This window comes from Phyllostomus hastatus, unplaced genomic scaffold (assembly GCF_019186645.2).
Source record: "Phyllostomus hastatus isolate PE091 unplaced genomic scaffold, TTU_PhHast_1.1 phas_contig_196, whole genome shotgun sequence".
Lineage (NCBI taxonomy): Eukaryota > Metazoa > Chordata > Mammalia > Chiroptera > Phyllostomidae > Phyllostomus > Phyllostomus hastatus.
The window spans coordinates 1098878-1114528 of record NW_025333709.1 but is presented as its reverse complement, the minus strand read 5'-3'; the positions used below and the strand labels follow the sequence as shown (position 1 = coordinate 1114528).

Genomic DNA, 15651 nt, shown 5'->3' with positions numbered 1-15651 from the left:
TAAAACCGAGACTGAAAATCCTGAACGAGGTCACACGGGGAACTCTTCCTCCCTGACACCCAGGAGTCTCGTCTGGAGCCTGCCCCCGGTCCCCTCGACGCTATGACCCATGGGACAGCCAAGGGCTCCCTCCCGTCCTCGCCAACGGGCGGCTCCACCCCTGGGGCCCACGCAGCCCACGGTGATCGCCCCGTGGGCGCCTCCGGCAGTGACGGAGCCAGTCCCCTGCAACGGCACTGAGTGGAAACCTAGTGGCCACTCCGGCCCAGCGACCGGAGGCCTCCGGCCCGCAGACTCCCACCCACCAGGCCGCCTGCTCTGGCTGAGGGGAGGGGCCGCCTGGGCGGGACGGAGGAGCAGGCGTGGACCTCCGAGCCCCGCCGTCCAGCAGCACCTAAAAGACGCTGCCAACAGCGACTCCAGGGAACACCATGACAACCGGAGGCCCCGCCTCACGAGCCCTCGCCCGCCCTGCACTTTCCCGTCTCAGAACAGAACTGCACGACCCGCCCGGCCGGCACCCTGTCCCCCGGTGACAGGGCTGCAGTGGGACTCTGTCACCAGTCTCACGGACTGGTACAGAGCTGGAGACCAAACGCAGCGAAGGAAGGTACTCGCCCCTCCCCGCCCGGGGCTCACCAAGAGGACAGCCAGCGCCGTGACCAGTGACCATCGTCCTGGCTGGCTCCTCCTCCTGCCACCCGCAGGTCTGCCTCTCTCAGAGGGGCCCGGGCCGCACGTGGTGGCTGGGTGCTCAGGGCACCTCGGCGAAGGTGGGCGCAGCAGTCCTGCCTCCCCACTGCCTCCAGGGCTAAGCAGACTCACCAGCACCGGGTCCCACCCCGGCTTCCAGCCCGGTCTGACCATAGCCACCTCCTGCCTGGGGCCCCCACGCTGACCCACGGTGCCCCCTCCTCCACAAAGCAGCCAGAGGGACCCCAGGGTGAGACCTGCGCACTGGGGGGCTCTGCCGTCAAGGCCCCCGCAGCCTCTCCCAGGGGTGCCGGTGCACTGGGTCTCAGTGAGGGGACCTCTCCACCTGCTGCCCCTCAGTGAGAAGACCAGCATCTGCTCAGGGAGGCAGGGGAGCCCCTCGCTCCAAACCCGCCCCGCCCCGTGAGGAAGGGCGGGCCTGCGAGCTGCTCCTGGGCCTGGGCGCCAGGCCCTGCCGGTCAGAAGAGGGCGCTGCAGGGGCACTGCAAAGGCCGAGCCCCGCCCCCCAGTCCCCACTCTCTCCGCTGCTCCTGCCACCTGGGGGTGTGAGGGGACCCCAGCAAGCCCACCAGGCCGCCCGCAACTCCTCCGCTGCCTCTCTGCTGCCCAGAGTCCTGACGGCACCCTCTGAACTTCTGCGACCCCTCCCGTGCTCCAGAGAGGCTGCCTCCTGGACCGGCCTGGTCAGAGCCCCCGCCCCTCGCACAGATGTGGGCAGCGGGCCTGCAGCTGGCTCAGACGAGGGCGTGGCGCCGCCCCCTGACCTCACACACCCCAGGTGCTCGCCTGTCACCCCAGACTGCCTGCTGCCACCCCGGTGTCTGCCTGTTCACCGCCTCCCTCACGGGGCCTCGCCGAGCTGCTCCCCGCTGTGCGCCAGCACCCAGCACCCAGCACCCACGCGCTGCCTGGTGCCCCGAGGCCTCGGGTCCACAGCCGAGGACCCGGGAAGGAGCGGCTGCTGCGGGCAAGGGGCGGAGTCTGGAAACAGGCCGAGACGGCTGCCCAGCAAACCCCTGGGGGCGTCACCCTGCAGCACTCGGATTCAACTCGGCTGCTGTGTTCCGTCCATGCCCAGCGCGGTTTGGAACAACAAAGCCCACCACTCGACGGTGTAAAGTGCACCATGTCCACCATTCGGGACCAAAGCCCAGACGCAGGAGAACGTGGCCCATCACCGGGGAGAAACCCATCACCAGGAACAGACCCCGAAGTAAGGGACGCGCTGCTGCCGACAGACGAGGGCCCGGACCGGGAGAGTGAGGCCGCACGCGCCCAGGAGAGCAGGGGGAGCACACACACGAGGAGGGAGGCACAGGGGGTGTAAAAACGCGGGCAAGCAGAACTTCAGGAGACGAAAATGGTCCCAGAAGACCAGGCGTCCTTTCTGCGCCAACCCTCTCAGCCCAGCAGGGGGGACTCCCGGTCATCCGTGCAGCCGCCTGCTCAGTCAGCAGGCAGCCCCCCAGGAGTGAGGGCAGGTGCTGGGGACACAGCCGCCAAGACACCGCCTGGCCTCACAGGCCTGGCTCTCTGGTCGGTGAAAGTGTAAGAGTCTCCTGCCACTGCTGTAACAGATTACCACCAAGTTAGTGGCTTAAATAAAATAACACAAGTGGATTGTCTTTAAAGAAATTCTTTAAAAAGGAAATATAAAACAGACTTAAGAGATTAGCCCTGACTGGTGTGGCTCAGTGGACTGAGCACCAGCCTGCAAACCAAGGGGTTGCCGGTTCGGTTCCCAGTCAGGGCACATGCCTGGGTTTCAGGCCAGGGCCCCAGTAGGGGGCGTGCGAGAGGCGACCGCACATGGATGTTTCTCTCCCTCTCGTTCTCCCTCTCTTCCCCTCTCTAAAACTAACTAAATAAAATCTTTTAAAAAGGAGAAGAAAAAGGTTAGGACGTCCCGCTCACAGACAGTGGTGCTCCAGACAAAAGGGGCCGCACGACCCCGACAGAGGCAGGAGGATGACGCAGACAACAGGGGTGCCGCCCTCGACCAGGCCGCTCGGACTCCCGGTCACGGCACCCGCTTCCCGACAACAGAACACGGGCGCTCTCCAGTGCGCGTGAAACCTCAACCAAGACTGGCCCTGGAACGTCAACAATTTCTAAAAACCGAATAATATAAGCAAGCTCTTGGACTGTAAGAGAACTGAGCCAATAATCAATAGCAAAACAAGAGAGTCAAGAGACACAAACGTCCAGTTACAGAATGAATGAATGAGAACTGGGGACACCGTGTGCAGCGCGGAGACTCCAGCTACCACCGCTGCCCTGGCTGGGCTGGCTCAGTGGGCTCGGCGCCGCCTGAGAACTGAGAGGTCACCGGTTCGATTCCCGGTCAGGGCACGTGCCTGGGTTGTTGGGGCTGTGCAAGAGGCAACCCATCAATGTTTCTCTCCCTCCCTCTAAAATAAATAAATTTTAAAAACCTAAATATTGTGCTGTATGCTTGAAAGTTGCTAGGAGAACAGATTTTAAAACTTCTCCTCGCGCAAAAAAACGTGTGGCCACGTGCGGTGACAACGCTGGCTAGACTCACTGGGGCGGTCATTCCACAGAGGGCACAGTCGTCACCGCACACACCTGAAACCAGCATGTTGCTACATGTCACGCACACCGCAGGGGGAAAAAGATACCTGGAAAATACTCCAAAATATTTGGAAGTTAAAAAATACACCTACATCTGTGGGTCAAAGAATAAATCACAGTAAGGAAAATTATAAAATATTTTTAGTACAATGAAAGACAACGCATCAAAATTCTGGGGTGCCACTAAAGTAATGTTTAGAAAGAATTTTATGAAATTAAGTATGTGTATCAGAAAAGAAGAAAGGTCTCAAATCAGTAACGTAAACTTCTACATTAAGAAACCAAAAGAATAACAAATCAAATCTAAAGTAGAAAGACAGAAATAATAAAGAGCAAAAACTAACGAAATATAAAATGGAAAATCAACGCAACCAAAAGATCGATACACTCGGAAATGTTCACCCTCCAGCCGAGCTGTCAGGGGGAAGAGAGACGAGCCCCGACCAGTGGCAACACCGGGAACACGGAAGGGGAGGGGCGGCAGGCGGCCCGAGACCCCAGCAGTGAAAGAAGACGGAGGAGAGCCGTGGGCACCTCTGCGCAGACACATCCGCCACGAGGGGAGCCCCCGGTGTCACTGAGTCGCCCTGACGCGCAGCCCCAAGTCGGGGCCCGGACGCACAGCCTGGCGCCTCGACTTCCGCAGACGGCGAATTCGCAGGCTCAAGGCCAGAGGGACGAGGCTCCCTCGTGAGGGAAAAGACAACCTCCTCTACCAACCAGGCTGAGCCCCGAGTTCAAACCCTCCCGGCCAGGCCCCGAGGCCACTGAGGCCAGAGGAGAGGGGGCCCAGGAGCCAGGCCCAGGGCCCCTGCCCCAAGACGCCAAGCCTGGGGTGCTTCCGCTGTGGGGCTCCCCGGCCCCTGGAAGCGAGAGAGGAACGCCTGCTGTTCGCCAGCCAAGACCCCCGCCAACGAGCCCCCGCCTTCCCGACAAGGCGGCCTGGGGCCAGGGCAGCCTCACCGGGGACGGCTGCCAGACACTCAAGGGAGAACGAGCACCAACACCCCACGAGCCCGTCCAAGGAATCCTAAAGAGGGAAGAGTATCTTCCAGCCCGCGCCACGAGGCACCACCCGGACACCCAAGCCACTCCCAGACACTCGGAGACGAGAAGCTGACTGGCTGACCGCCCCGGGAGCACAGACGCGGCGACCCCCAGCAAAGCACCAGCGGCCCACAGAGCGGCCCACGCGCACGCCCTGCTGCGTCCGGGTCGCCCCGGGGAAGGGAAAGCTCTTCCGGGGTTTGCAAAGTCACAAGGCCGTGACTAGCTTTCCCAAACGGAAGAAAACCTTCCATGATCATCTCAACAGATGCAGGCAGAGTTGGACAAAACTAAACGCCCGTTCACAGTGAGTCTCCGTGGACGAAAACACAAGCCAGGCCCTTCGACCTGGCTCGCCCTCCCTGCCCCCGGTCCCGCACTTCCCAGGCACGGACTAAACGCTGCCCCCGACCGGGGCAGGGAAGGCTGCCCACGTACACCGCTCCTACGCAGCGTCACGCTGGAGGCCCGAGCCCCGGCGGGAAGGCAAGGAGAAGTAAACTGCAGACTGGGAAGGAATGCACACGCCGTTTGCGGACGGCGTGGCCGTCCACGCAGAAGCCAAGGAAGCCCGAGGAGCCTGCCGAAAGACGGCCAGAGGTGGTGGTGGTGAGCGGGGCTTCACAAGGCACAGGCTGGGCCCACGAGAACAGCCGCGTGTCTCTACGCTAGCAACACACAACCAGGCGCAAAAACTTCAGAAGCCTCGTTCAAAATAACAGGAGAAAATACAACACATGGGAAAATTTTCCATACACTAGGGGGAAGCCTGTAGTTTGAAGACGACAAAGCTACTCTAAGAACAGACGTGAGAGACCCAACTTAGTGGAGACCCCACCACACACACCGGCGGAGACTCGACGAGAAAGTGTCCGTCCTCCCCAAACCGGTCTACGGCGCGACGCAGCGCCGGTGCCCGCAGCTCAGAGCAGCGTGTCTCCCCGCAGAGGCCAGACAGGTGCCTCTGAGCTCTCCACGGAAGCGCAGAGCACCCAGGAGGGCCAAACGCTGCGGAAAAGGGAGTGCAGCCGGAGGACCCCCACCCCCAATGTCGTCGGGACTTGCTGCGGAAAGCCCCCGGGGCCCAGGCAGGACGGCCGGGCGCACACACGACGGGGAGCACGGCCCCCGCTGTGATTCCACGAGGAAAAACAGCACTTCCACCAACAGTCTGGAAATGGGCGTCCACGTGCAAAAAGTCTTCCTTTACAAAAGTCATAGACGTCACCAACATCATCAAAATAAGTAGCAAGTCAAATGTTTCAGCTCAAACAATAAAACGTCCAGAAAAAGCAGAGGGAAACAGATCTTTATAACCCTGGGTAGCAAAGATCTTCTCCACAGAAAACAGCCCAAATCATTTACAAGTTGATACACTGGACTTGATGAACACGTAACACTTTTGCTCTTCAAAAAAAGGTGTTATAAAACAAAAAGGAAAGCCAAACACTGGGAGAAAATATTTGAGAAACATATCTTATAAAAGGCTTGTGTTCAAAATATATAAAGATATATACATCTTATTATATAAAGATATATATATATTATATAAAGATATATATATATATATCTTATTGAGTCTCCCAACTCAATAAGACAATCAACTCAATTAAATACAGGTAGAAGATGTGAACAGCCACTTTACCAGAGCTACAGGTGGAAAATAAGCACATAAAAAGACGCTCAACAAGCCGTTAAAAAATGCAAATTAAAACCACGTGCGGTAGGTAACACCGTGGGCCACCTGAGCGGCTACGAGGAAGGACGGTCAGCGTCTGGCCCTGGCCAGGACGGAGCGCTCCCACGGGGCTGGAAGGGAGGGCGGGCACTCCGCACCACAGCCGGACAGTCCCTCATGGTGTCAGCCACGCACTTAGCCTATGGCCTTGAACTCCACTCCTGGGTACTTATCAAGGAGAAGCGAACTGTGTCCACACCAGAGACGTGTACTGAAATGTCGCTAGGAGCTGTATTCATGTCAGCCAGAGCCAGGGACACGCAAATGTCCCTCCACTGCTGACGGAGAGGCCAGCTGCGGTTCTTCCTTACGGTGGACTACTACTCAGAGACAGAAATTAACCACCGGCAGAGGCCATGGCACGTGTGGGTCTCAGCAGCATTACGTTCCGTGAAAGGAGCCACGTGAAAGGCTTGCCGTTCCGACTGCCTTTCTGTCCCGCCAGTCTGACGACTCCGGGCAGCAGCAGCAAGGACGCCAGCCGCCACTTCCACGACGCTCCTCACCGGGGAGCTGGCGCTTGTATCACGGGCCGAGACCCAACAGGGCAAACGCTCTCGGTCAGGGCCAGGACCAGGGCCAGGACCAGGACCAGGACCAGGACCCGCCGACTCTGCAGTGGCTGGTTTAAACTGGGACGGCGCACCCTGCACACGGCCACTGCGAAAGAACCCGTCTCCTCGGGGTGAAGGGCGGGGCCCCCTCTCGGCCACCCAGGAGAGCATAGCCACGGCGGCTCACGTCCACAGCCCAACAGAGCCTTGAGAACAGCCCACCTTGAAAACGACGGCGACCGTGAATTTGGTGAGGTCGCGTCCTTGTGGCCAGAACCGTCAGTGCCACACAGACCTCATCAAAGAAAAACTAATTCTCCCAGCGCAGCCACCTCCCACCCGCAACCAGACAACCTTTGTGTTACTTAAACGTTACAAATGGAAAATGCAATACAACTTATGCTTTTAAGCCCTTGTGTAAGTATAAAGTCCCAAGCTCGTCTGCAACTCACACGCAACAGCTCTGAACATCACTACAACTCACTCACACACACGCCGCCGTGAAGAGCAGCCGAGACCGGAGGCCGCCTCAGCACAGCCCGGTCCTGGCCGCCCAGCGGCGCGCTCTTCACGCCTCTGCGGGGTCTCCCCTGCATCGGGGCTTCTCCGGCACGGGGCAGGCCTGGCCTCGGCGGCTCTTAGCGTAGCCTCAGCACAGGACTAAGCACTGAGACGACCTCCACACCATCCTCCACAGGCCTGACGGCCAGCCCAGGCCACCCAGGTTACAGGAGCTAGGGCCGAAGCCCTCTGACCCTCGGCCCCTCCAGGGATCTGCACACGCCTCCCCGAAGTGTCAGAATACGAACAGAAAGCCCCAGCTGGTGTGGCTCAGTGGACTGGGTGCCAGCCTGCACACCACATGGTCACTGGTTCGATTCCCAGTCACGGCACATGCCTGGGTTGCAGGCCAGGTCTCCAGTAGGGGGCACATGAGAGGCAACCACACACTGATGTTTCCCTCCCTCTCTTCCCTGCTTCCGCTCTCTCTAAAAATAAATAAATAAAATCTTTTAAAAAACAAAAAAAAAAGTGCTGTAACTGCCTGAGAATCCAAGTGAAATGAGGTGTAGACTGAGGTGCTCCTAAAGCCCCCACAGCCCTTGGTTGCGGGATGGGGGGGGCAGACCACAGGGTTTAAGATATGCTTCATGAAAAAGGCTGGTGTAACAGCTGTGCGACCACGTGAGGCAAGGTGGGCGTGACTTTCAGAATACAGCGTGACTCAAGATGTAGCCAGGGGGGCGGTCCCCTGCATCACCGAGTTACCCTGAGTTACCCTTGCCCTGACTGGGTGGGGATGGCAGCCCAGTAAATGTAAACTGAATGTAAACGATACAGGAGAACTGGCAACTGCAGCTCCTTGCGGGAGGACTTGGAGATGGGGTTGTGCGGGAGGTTCCGGGTCAGGACTGAGACCAAGGGCGGGCAGCCAGGAGGGGATCCGGCCACGCATCGATGGGGCGTGGGAGGAGGGAGGAGGGGAGTCCTGGCGCAGCCGGCAGCGAAGGGAGACGCCGGCAGGCTGCGGGCAGCGAGAGAGGCGCCCTGTGGGCTGGGGGAGCCGGTCCGCCGCGGGCTAGGAACGAAGCAGGCCGGCGGCCTTGACCGTGCGCTCTAGCAGACTCCAAACCCACCGAGGGCTGTGCCGGGCAAACCTGGCCTCTCCCGGCACTCTCGGGACTCGTGTCTTTCCTGGGCCTCACCGTGCTCCAGCGTAACGCAGCACACACTCTCCTGGACTGGAACACGGGGACTGGTCCCCACGTGCCCCAGGCTGTGAAGGAGAGAGCTGCTGCGTGAGGGGGCGACGCTGGCGCCTTCCAGAGGGACAGGAGAACTGCCCGCGCAGCCAGCTTAGGACAGGGAAGTGGGGAACTACCGGGCTTGCTTCGGGCTCACGCCGTCCGGGGAGCAAGGGGAGTGCTGGCTCTCGCGGGAAAGGAGGGCTCCCAGCAGCAGCACTCTGAGCCCAGTGAGGTCGGAATATTGTCCACAAAGCCCTGCTCCTCCCACGTTGATTGCTGGGTCATCCTCCAAGGCACCACCTGGATGGGCCCCTGCCTGCCTGGCTACACCAGGACCACGACAAGGAATCCGCAGCCCTCCACGGCGAGAACTCCCCAGTGCAGGGTGCGCACTGTGAACACGCTCAGGTCCCGGGACGCCGCCTCTGCTGTGAACCACGCAGAACCGCTCCCAGGCCTGGCAGGCACCCCGACCTGGACGGGGCAGGAGGCGGGAGAGCGGCTGCAGCAGAAATTCAGGCTGCGTGCCAGCAGGAGGGAGCCAACTGCACCCAGACACCCTGGGGGCCCACCCTCTGGGCCTGCAAAGGCACCTGCTCTCACCAGACACCTGCACTGCTCTCCTTGCCCAACATCTGGACGCTGCTGAGGGGCAGACTGGGGCCCCTGCGCAGCGGTATCTCCACCTTCAACAGGGACCTCAGGCTGGCCAGCCACCTGGACACCCCGCCGGCTCACTGCTCTCATTGCACACAGAGACCACCTGAAACCGTCCCCACTCCCGCTGCACCCAGCCCCACCCAACCCACGCTCCCTCTCAAACACAGTTTCCGGCAACATCACTCCGCACGCCCACCTTATCTGCACCCTATACAGCCTTGCCTGCACACCCTGTCTCAAAAGAAAGAAGATTAGTTTTTTCTAACATTTGGCTGTTAAAAAAAAATTATTTTTAGAGAGGGGGAAGGGAGGAAGAAAGGGAGAGAAACATCAATGTGTGGTTGCCTCTCACACGCCCCCTACTGGGGACCTGGCCTGCAACCCAGGCATGTGCCCTGACTGGGGATTGAACAGCTGACTCTTTGGTCCGCAGGCCAGCACTCAGCCCACTGAGCCACACCAGCCAGGGCAGAAAGAGACCCCGGCTCTTTTACCTCGGTGGGACCTACAAACACCACCCTCTGGTCTCCCTTTCTCCTTCCTGCTCCGACACAACTCCGGCTCGGCTCTGCCCTCCCAGCGCCGACTGCAGGCGGGGGAGGGTGACTGGAGCCCCGGCACCGCTGGTGGGGGCACAGACAGACACACCCTTGGGAGACAGGTGTCCTCGTGTGAACGCAAGCATCGCACTTCCCGAGACCCCAGCAGCTCAGGCCCAGGGGCACGTGCTCTGTAACGGCTGACGCTACATCAACCTGAACGGGCGACGGGAGGTCACGCAGCTGGCACAACACCGCCTGCAGGTGTGCCCCTGAGGGAGTCTCTGCAGGAGGCTGCCACCGCGTGACAAAGACTGCCCCCCCCGCCAGCGGGGCGCCTCCTGCACTCCACTGAGGGGCTGGAAGAACAAGAGGCAGAGGGAGGTGGGCCCCACCCTCCCACCCGGACCGAGACTCCACCTGCTGCCCGTGGGCCCCGGCACCTGGGTCCTCGGGCCCGCGCAGCAGACCCAGCTCGCACGACCGGCCCCTGGGCTCTCGAGTCTCTGGAAACAGACTGAATCCCACCACCGGCTTCCCTGGGCCTCAGGCCTGCAGACAGCAGGCTGTGGGGCTTCGTGGCCTCCACAAGCACAAAAGCCAATCCCAGAAATAAATCTCTTCTCTCTCTCTACCTATTGGGTTGGCCAAAAGTTCGCCTGATTTTTTTCCTGCATCGCTTAGTTGTCCTTACCTTCATGTGAAACACTCTTGTGAGACGCAACATGACAGCTGTCACGTCAGTGCGCGTTAAAAAACAAACACCAGAATTGGGGGGCTTTTGTGCAGCCATTTTGACACTGAAGACGGAAGAAAATACATCACATTTCAGCACATTATGCTTTATTATTTCAAGAAAGGTGAAAACACAACTGAAGCACAAAAAAGATTTGTGCAGTGTGTGGAGAAGGTGCTGCGAACGTGTCGGCAGTGGTGGCGAACTTCCGTGCCGGACATTCCCGCTGGATGGTGCTCCCCGGCCGGGCAGGCCAGCTGGGGTCGGCAGCGACCAAACTGAGACATCAGTCGAGAACAGTCAATGTTGTGTCATGCGGGAGAGAGCCGGCTTACTCAGAATACCCAATTCCATAAAGTTACTGGTGAAAACATAAGATGTATCTTTTATTTTTTGGAAAAAAAACCCACGAATTTTCTGGCGCACCCAACACCTACCCCTTACTGGCGCGGCCTCTTGAAGGGCCCCGGCCGGGGACACTCTAACAGCACCCTCTGAACGAGTGCCCGGAGATGGGCACACAGATGTGCAGACTCCATTTTTACAATTGCAAAAAACTAAAAACAACTCTATCTTTCAATGCGGTTATTGATAAAGTATACTATAATACACTGAATTGTGTGTGAACTGTACTGTGTGACTTATGAATACATACACAGAAATGAATAAAGCGACAGTATGAGGAATCGATTCAAAAAAACATAAAGACACAAAAACCAAACACACATTTTCATAAAGATCAACGTCGAAAACGAAGTAACTTACTACTTAGAGATACACATAAACGCAATACAAGTTTTAAGTATATGTCACTGATTATGCTATTCCAGTTGTCCCGATTTCCCCCCTTTGCCCCCCTCCCCCGGTGCTCCCCGTCCCCGCAGCAGCCCCCGCCTCACAGTTCACGTCCATGGGTAAGTACTCTGGCCTCCGCTTCCTACCCTATCCTCAGTCTCCCCGTCTGTCTTGCTCCTGTCAACTGTGCTCCCTAATCCCTGCGCCATTTCCCCCGTCCCCCCTTCCCCTCCCAGACCATAACCCTCCACATGGTCTCCAGGCCTGATTCGGTGTCTGTTCGGGCTGTTTACTCTTTTGTCTTTTTAGATTGAGGTATGGATAGCTGTGAATTTGTTGCCAATTTTTAAAACTGTATTTTGTCACTTATGCTATTATAGTTGTCCCCATTCTCCCCCCTTTGCTCTCCTCGACCCAGCACTCCCCACTCCCTCAGGCAATGCCCCCAGCATGGTTCATGTCCACGGGTCACGCGTGTAAGTTCTTCTCCATTCTTATACTGTACTTTATACCCCCATGGCTATTCTGTGAGCACCTATCTATACTTTGAAAAAAAAATTATATTTTTAGAGGGGGAAGGGAGGAAGAAGAGAAAGAGAGGGGGAGGAATGTCCATGTGTGGTTGCCCCTTGAACAACCCAGGCATGTGCCGTGACTGGGAACTGAACCTGCAACCCTTTGGTTCACAGGCCGGTGCTCGGTCCACTGAGCCACACCAGCCAGGGCCCATTTGTACTTCTTAATCCCCTCACGTCTTCACCCACTCCTCTATATCCCCTTCCACCTGGCAACCATCAAAAAGCTCTCCATGTCCATGATTCTGTCTTTGTTCTCCTTGTGTACTTAGTTTGTAGATTCAATTTTTGACAGATAACACATTTATGCCATTTTACTGTTCATAGTTTCGATCATCTTTTTCTTAAATAAGTCCTTTTAACATTTCATATAATAATGGTTTGGTGATGATGAACTCCTCCAGTTTTTTCCTGTCTGGGAAGCTCTTTATCATCTCTTTGATTCTAAATGATAGCTTTGCTGGGTAGAGCAATCTTGGCTGTAGGTCCCTGCTTTTCAGGACTTTGAGTATTTCTTGCCAGTCCTTTCTAGCTTGCAAAGTTTCTTTTGAGAAATCAGCTGACAGTCGTAAGGCAACTCCCCTGTAGGAAACTAGCTTCTTTTTTCTTGTTGCTTTTAAGATTCTCTCTTCATCTTTAACCTTTGGCATTTTGATTACTTTTGCAGGGGGCCTCTTTGGGTTCGTCTTGTTTGGGACTCTCTGTGCTTTCTGGACTTGCATGTCTATTTCCTTCACCAAATTAGGGAAGTTTTCTGTCATCATTTTTTCACACAGGTTTCCATTTTCTTGCTCTTTCTGGTCTCCTTTGGGCACCCCTATGATGCAAATGTTGGACCTCTTCAAGTTGTCCCAGGGGCTGCTTATACTATTCTCGTTTTTTTTTTTATTCTTTCTCTTTGTTGTTCTGAGTGGTTGTTTTTGCTTCCTTATGTTCCAGATCACTGACTTGATTCTCAGCTTCATCCACTCTACTGCTGTTTCCCTGTTCTTTATTTCAATAGCATATCCTTCATTTCTGACGGGGTCTTTTTATGCTGCTGAGGTCCCCACTGAGTTCCTTGAGCGTCCTGATCACCAGTGTTTTGAACTCTGCATCCGACAGATTGCTCATCTCTATTTTGTTTAGTTCTGTTTCTGGAGTTTTGATCTGTTCTTTCGTTTGGGCCATGTTTCTTTGTCTCCTCATTTGGGCAGCCTCCCTGACTCCGTGTCTTGGGAGAGTGGCCTAATATAGTAGGTGTCCTGTAGGGTCCAATGGCACAGCTGCCTCTATCACCCAAGCTCAGTACTCGAGGTGCGTCCTTCATGTGGGCTGTGTACACCCTCCTCTTGCAGTCGAGCCTTGACTGCTGTTGGCAGACCAATGGGAGGGATTTACCCAGGCCAGTCAGCTGCAAGGACTGGCTGTGACCACTGAGCACCCACCTCCGCCCTCCTTGGAGGATCGGCTGTGCAGGGGCAGGGTGGTGGTGCTCCTGTGTGGTCTGTAGCTGTCCACTGGGTGCGCTGGCCCTGGGGCTTCCTGGGTGGTACAGGCCAGGTTCAGTCCCCACTTGTGTTTTGCCTGGGGCCACCCTGCCTGAGCTATAAAGCAATCTGAGATGCCTGCTACTTGTGCTGGGCTTGGAGATTCCCAGGCAAAGCCAAGCTGTGAATCTAGGCTGGCTGCTGCTAGTGCCTGGCATGGGCTCACTGAGGCCAGCTGTTGCTTGTTTGAGAAGATTTAGGAAGCCGTGAAGCATGAGCCAAGACCAGCCTCCCACAGGGAAGAAAGGAATGTAGGCAGGCCCCTATCCTGGTTGGGGCAGAGTCTCTGGGGGTCTCCCAGGTGGGTCATACAGTGTCAGCCAGGTTGCTGGCTCTGTAGCTCTGTAGGGGAAGGGCTTAGAAAAGGGACAATGGCCTCTGCTCGCCTTGGCGCCAGACACCTCAGTTTCTCCCTCTATGCCACTGGTGTCTTTCAGACTGCTACCGCGGTGCTGGAGCTCAGAGGGATTGAGTCTGAGTAGGTGAATCCGTGTGTGGGTTCTTGAGGAGAAACTGCCTGGGGCTCCAGAAGTTTCTTCCACAGCCTCAGTCCCTGCAGGTTTCTACAGCCAGAAGTTGTGGGGCCTTACCTTCCTGGAAGTGGAACCCTGGGCGGGGAGGCCTGGTGTGGGGCTGGGACTCCTCGCTCCTGAGATATCCCTCCCGAGTGTTTACCCACCCCACGTGGGTGTGGGACCAGCCCGTGCCGCATCTGCGCCCCTCCCACCCGTCTGACGGACGTGGTTCGATCCCGTCGTTGCCAGACTTCCATTCAGCCGGACTTCCGGTGGTTCTGAGCGATGGCTGTTCTGCATTTTAGTTGTCACTTTGATGTGGTTGTGTGAAGAGGCGAGCCATGTCTAGGCAATCAATTTAAAGGAATTTCTGAAAAAGGGGAATGAATTGCTTCTTGGCCTTCTAAGACCAAGTGCAGAGAGGAAAATGGTAGACGCGGAACTCAAGGACAGTGGTTACCCGAGAGAGGAGGAAGGGGACCGGGGAGTGAGGGCGCACAACATTAGGCACGGCCTGGTGCTCATCTTCCCGTCCTTCCTAACACGTATGTGGTACACACATTCACATACATCTGCACCTCGAGTATCACACAGCACGAAACAAAACCTCCGCGGGGGGCTCCCTCCCATGACCAGCACCCCCCTTCAGCCCTGAACACCCACGCCCCCCCCCCACTCCCCGCCCCCCTCCGGGTCTGTCCGCCCCTCCCCTCGCTGCCGGCGTCTTGGAGACCAGTGTTTTCAGTGCACCTTCTCAGCTTCCTGGCCGCCACGTTTCTCCCCACACAGTCCAGTCTGGCTTCGCTCGCGCCCCCCACTAGCACCCACCTAGCGAACATCAGACACCATCTTTGCTGCCGTGTTCGGCACCCTGCACCTTTCTAGGCTAACTTCTGAAATGTCTGTCAGGAGGACTTCTGGGTGCCAGGCCTGCACGGACGTGCACCCTGTCTATGTCCTGTTGGATGTGCCAACAGTGCCGGGAGGTCTGAGCTCCCCACCAGGCCGGCCACTTCTCAGCTGACAACCCTGAGGCGCAGCAGGCTCGCTTGCTGCCCATTAGGAGAGTGGCGGGCCCCCCGCCTCACTGACGTGGGGTTTGGGGGGGAGGTGGTAGCAAGAGAAGAGACATGTGCGTGCTCGTGACATGTGCGTGCTCGTGACATGTGCGTGCTCGTGACATGTGCGAGACAGGGAGCCATGAAGTCCCTGGGCTCTGACCCCAGGAGACCCGGGTCTTCTGCCAGCACCCAAGAAAGAGTGACGAGCTACCTTATTGTCTTCAAGCAAAAAACCCGGACCCAGACGGACAACTGCTGACCACACCATCCCTCAAACGACTCCCACAGCTCCACTCTGGCTCTCCCGCTCCTGCCTCGTCTGCTTCCCACTCACCTCCGCCTTGCCGCCGGGTGCTGTCCAGAACTGCCCCTCAGTCCTCAGCACGCCGTGCCTCCGCCTCCTCTCGTGTCGGCGTGCCAGTGGCCACGGCTGAGAAGGGGAGTACAAGTCATCCGTGTGGAGACCTTTCATGATGACCGCGTGACCAGTGGCTGCACACAGCGCATCCGAGACAAGCGGATTGTACCTTGGAAGGGCAACCCTTGAAAAATATTTGGGATTCCACTTGAGACCAGTGAGGTCAGAGGTCTGTATGACTCCTGGCCAAATAAACAACTAAAAATAAGTGAATTTCATCTACATCCATAAAGGTAGAGGAAGAAAAATGCAAAATACAACTTAAAATAGTATGAGTAAGGTTAAATGCCTGTGGATAAATGCTGCTGAGAAAAGGAACAACGTCGTAACAGAGAAGAAGAGGAAACCCTTCCAGGTGGAGGAAACCCCACCCACGTGGGTCAGCAGGCGCAGCATGGGGAGAAGGGAGCCCTCCCGGCAAGGGACA

At 57.2% G+C, this 15651-nt stretch overlaps 1 protein-coding gene across 2 annotated transcripts in view; it reads right to left on the bottom strand.

Moving 5' to 3' along the window:
* The window catches only part of FAM193A (family with sequence similarity 193 member A), a 108789-nt gene that overhangs the window by 50757 nt on the left and 42381 nt on the right, over positions 1 to 15651 (bottom strand). The window lies entirely within an intron of this gene.